Here is a 4605-nt window from a genome sequence, read left to right as displayed (position 1 = left end):
GAGTAGCTACATAGCGCGCTCGCCGTGTCACTAATGTACAGAGATACAACAGTTTCGACTGGAACCGGATTAAACGTATACACGGCGCTGATTAGTAATACATAGACCCATCAGAATACAGATAATATATACAACTGTCCGTATACATGCTGAAAGACTCTGCTCACAATCACAACCACACGGCAGCCACACACTCTTATCACGCACTACTCTCCGCCTGTAACACGCACACAGACAATATGTAAGCACCAGCATGGAACAACACCCAGTGCATCCTCTCCGCCACATGAGACAATCCACACTGTCATAACCAGACTGGGAGGTCCACTCAGAAAACGGAATATCCCACCCCCCCGACAACCACCATTGCTCAGCTAAGCCACCAACACCCACACATGTCCTACACAGGGGTGCACCCAACATCACAATACTGCCTCCTCTCACAGCACACAAACAATGGCAGGAATGAAAGACACAGGTCTGCCACAAGCATGGAATCGGAGCGCCGCCTGTCATGAGCCAAAGGTGCATCCTGACGTGGCAAATCAGATGATGCCGCAGGCATCCACTTACTATAATCACAATCAACAAACCGACCGGCCGCCCCCCCCCCCCCCCATTACACCTTTCCATACAACAATGTGTACCTTAACCTAAACTATACTGTACCTTAACCTAAACTATACTGTACCTTAACCTAAACTATACTGTACCTTAACCTAAACTATACTGTACCTTAACCTAAACTATACTGTACCTTAAACCTAAACTATACTGTACCTTAACCTAAACTATACTGTACCTTAACCTAACCTATACGGTACCCAACTCAACCTAACCTATATTGTGCCTCAACCTAACCTATGTTGCGCCTTAACCTAACCTATGTTGCGCCTTAACCTAACCTATGTTTGCGCCTTAACCTAACCTATGTTGCGCCTTAACCTAACCTATGTTGCGCCTTAACCTAACCTATGTTGCGCCTTAACCTAACCTATGTTGCGCCTTAACCTAACCTATGTTGCGCCTTAACCTAACCTATGTTGCGCCTTAACCTAACCTATGTTGCGCCTTAACCTAACCTATGTTGCGCCTTAACCTAACCTATGTTGCGCCTTAACCTAACCTATGTTGCGCCTTAACCTAACCTATGTTGCGCCTTAACCTAACCTATGTTGCGCCTTAACCTAACCTATGTTGCGCCTTAACCTAACCTATGTTGCGCCTTAACCTAACCTATGTTGCGCCTTAACCTAACCTATGTTGCGCCTTAACCTAACCTATGTTGCGCCTTAACCTAACCTATGTTGCGCCTTAACCTAACCTATGTTGCGCCTTAACCTAACCTATGTTGCGCCTTAACCCAACCTATGTTGCGCCTTAACCCAACCTATGTTGCGCCTTAACCCAACCTATGTTGCGCCTTAACCCAACCTATGTTGCGCCTTAACCCAACCTATGTTGCGCCTTAACCCAACCTATGTTGCGCCTTAACCCAACCTATGTTGCGCCTTAACCCAACCTATGTTGGGCCTTAACCCAACCTATGTTGCGCCTTAACCCAACCTATGTTGCGCCTTAACCCAACCTATGTTGCGCCTTAACCCAACCTATGTTGCGCCTTAACCCAACCTATGTTGCGCCTTAACCCAACCTATGTTGCGCCTTAACCCAACCTATGTTGCGCCTTAACCCAACCTATGTTGGGCCTTAACCCAACCTATGTTGGGCCTTAACCCAACCTATGTTGGGCCTTAACCCAACACACGTTGGGCCTTAACCCAACACACGTTGGGCCTTAACCCAACACACGTTGGGCCTTAACCCAACACACGTTGGGCCTTAACCCAACACACGTTGGGCCTTAACCCAACACACGTTGGGCCTTAACCCAACACACGTTGGGCCTTAACCCAACACACGTTGGGCCTTAACCCAACACACGTTGGGCCTTAACCCAACACACGTTGGGCCTTAACCCAACACACGTTGGGCCTTAACCCAACACACGTTGGGCCTTAACCCAACACACGTTGGGCCTTAACCCAACACACGTTGGGCCTTAACCCAACACGACGTTGGGCCTTAACCCAACACACGTTGGGCCTTAACCCAACCACACGTTGGGCCTTAACCCAACACACGTTGGGCCTTAACCCAACACACGTTGGGCCTTAACCCAACACACGTTGGGCCTTAACCTGCTCTGTAATTGTCATACGACGCGTTAAATTAGTGTAGTGTTGCCTAACTGCAACCCCCGCAATATAGTTTGCTACTCGCACTGCCCGGTCCCCAGTGTATCGCTTCATGTTAAACACCTTGCAGCTATACACTGTAATGTGGATGGCAGCAGGACGTACATGCTCAATGCCCTTTGCAGTTGTTCATTGGCATTTGCAGTTGTTCATTGGCATTCGCATGGCGAAGCACTTAGCCTACGCTGTGGTACGGCCTGTGTCAACTGTCCGCTGATGTTGTACGTCCAAATCACACACTGTACTGCACATTGGTCCTCATGTACTGAATGATACATCGTGGTACATGTGACCGTAACAACGACTGCGCCAACAACGGCGAACCATGCGGTCCAAATGTTGTGCACTCAGCTACGTGTCGTCTCCCTATAAGAGCTGGATTGCAGTGTGGTATGCCCTGGATGGCGATCAGCATGAGCCGTCTGTTGATGTAGTGGCGCGTGTTGTCAGACGTAGTCGTCTCTTCTCACACACCGTGATAGCATGGTGCACTGCGTTCCACATCTGCGACATGCGACAGAGGCCGGTTGACAGTCGTTCGCGCAATGGACATCGCATACGTACGGGGGCCACCTTCCACGTGTTCGCGAAGCGTGCACATGTTGTTGCGTGTATGTGGGCAGACATAGTGTGTCGTGACACCTGACACAGGCATGCAACAATCGTTGAATTTGCAAATGGCGATGGACGCCTACGTTTGCTGGTGACGTTACGCAAATGAACAACTGGTAAACCGTTGTGGTGCGGTTGTTCTCGCTAGAGGTGAATCAGTGATGGCGACGATCGGTTGAGCTACCAACCGGTTGTTCCAGCGATACCCACCATGCCCACGAACGTGAATGGCATCTGGGTGTGAAGCGATACGCGGCGGTGGCTGGGTGGGACCGTCCCCGGCCGGTGAGGGGGGGCCTCCCGGCGTGCTGGCCGCGCGGTGCGTGGGCGCACGCGCTACAGCCGGCTGGTGGGGGCGGCCAGTGGCAGGCGCGCCGGCCGACGGAGGCGGCAGGCGGCGCAGCTGCGCGCCGGCGCACCCTGCACGCGGCGCCGTGCGGCCAAAGTAGGTCCTCGCGGGCCCGGTGCGAAGCGCGGTGGACATCTGCAGTGTGCTGGTCCGATTGAGGACTGTGTGCGCTGAGGATGCGCCGCCGCCCGGCGCTCGGCGCCGCGACGCCGTCTGCTGCTCGGTCGCCTCTGCGGTTCTCGCAGGTGGTTTGTATCGCAGCTGTGCGGACGTGTTGGCGCGTGCGCTGTGCTGGGAGAGTTCGCTTCGGCACCCAAGTGGGGCTTTTGTCCTTCTGTGGCGCTGGCGTTGGAGCTGCCGGTCACCGTAGGTGGCGCGTGTTGTCTCCCGCCGGCAATGCCACGACAGCACGCTCCCGGGCCTCTGTCGGCAGCGGCAAGCTCAGTTGGGAGCACGGGTGGTCGCACCTAAAGCGTCTACTCGCCAAACCCCGGGCGATTGCGCCTCTCTCGAACCCGACCAAGTACTTAGGACGGCGCTGCGCGCCGCCGGGACCTGAGAGGGTTTCGAGGTGTATGGTGCAGGGGAGCTCAGCCTCCTCCTGTTTGCAGAATAATTGAGCGGACGCTTGCGTGTTCGCGCGGGCCCCCGGGACACACTCCCGGGCGGCCGGCTGCTCAGCTCTAGTTGACGCAGCTCCCTGGTTGATCCTGCCAGTAGTCATATGCTTGTCTCAAAGATTAAGCCATGCATGTCTCAGTACAAGCCGCATTAAGGTGAAACCGCGAATGGCTCATTAAATCAGTTATGGTTCCTTAGATCGTACCCACGTTACTTGGATAACTGTGGTAATTCTAGAGCTAATACATGCAAACAGAGTCCCGACCAGAGATGGAAGGGACGCTTTTATTAGATCAAAACCAATCGGTCGGCTCGTCCGGTCCGTTTGCCTTGGTGACTCTGAATAACTTTGGGCTGATCGCACGGTCCTCGTACCGGCGACGCATCTTTCAAATGTCTGCCTTATCAACTGTCGATGGTAGGTTCTGCGCCTACCATGGTTGTAACGGGTAACGGGGAATCAGGGTTCGATTCCGGAGAGGGAGCCTGAGAAACGGCTACCACATCCAAGGAAGGCAGCAGGCGCGCAAATTACCCACTCCCGGCACGGGGAGGTAGTGACGAAAAATAACGATACGGGACTCATCCGAGGCCCCGTAATCGGAATGAGTACACTTTAAATCCTTTAACGAGTATCTATTGGAGGGCAAGTCTGGTGCCAGCAGCCGCGGTAATTCCAGCTCCAATAGCGTATATTAAAGTTGTTGCGGTTAAAAAGCTCGTAGTTGGATTTGTGTCCCACGCTGTTGGTTCACCGCCCGTCGG

General features: G+C 53.3%; 1 non-coding gene across 1 annotated transcript in view; it reads left to right on the top strand.

The window, feature by feature from the left end:
* Positions 1–3916: 3916 nt before the first annotated feature.
* LOC126430407 (small subunit ribosomal RNA) overlaps positions 3917–4605 on the top strand; it is a 1910-nt gene continuing 1221 nt past the window's right edge. The window contains exon 1 of the ribosomal RNA XR_007577148.1: positions 3917–4605. This exon is cut by the window's right edge and continues 1221 nt beyond it. This is a non-coding gene — a ribosomal RNA (small subunit ribosomal RNA).

This window comes from Schistocerca serialis, unplaced genomic scaffold (genome assembly GCF_023864345.2).
Source record: "Schistocerca serialis cubense isolate TAMUIC-IGC-003099 unplaced genomic scaffold, iqSchSeri2.2 HiC_scaffold_1047, whole genome shotgun sequence".
Taxonomy (NCBI): domain Eukaryota; kingdom Metazoa; phylum Arthropoda; class Insecta; order Orthoptera; family Acrididae; genus Schistocerca; species Schistocerca serialis.
Note: the sequence above shows the minus strand (reverse complement) of the source record. Positions and strands in the feature narration are given on the sequence as shown.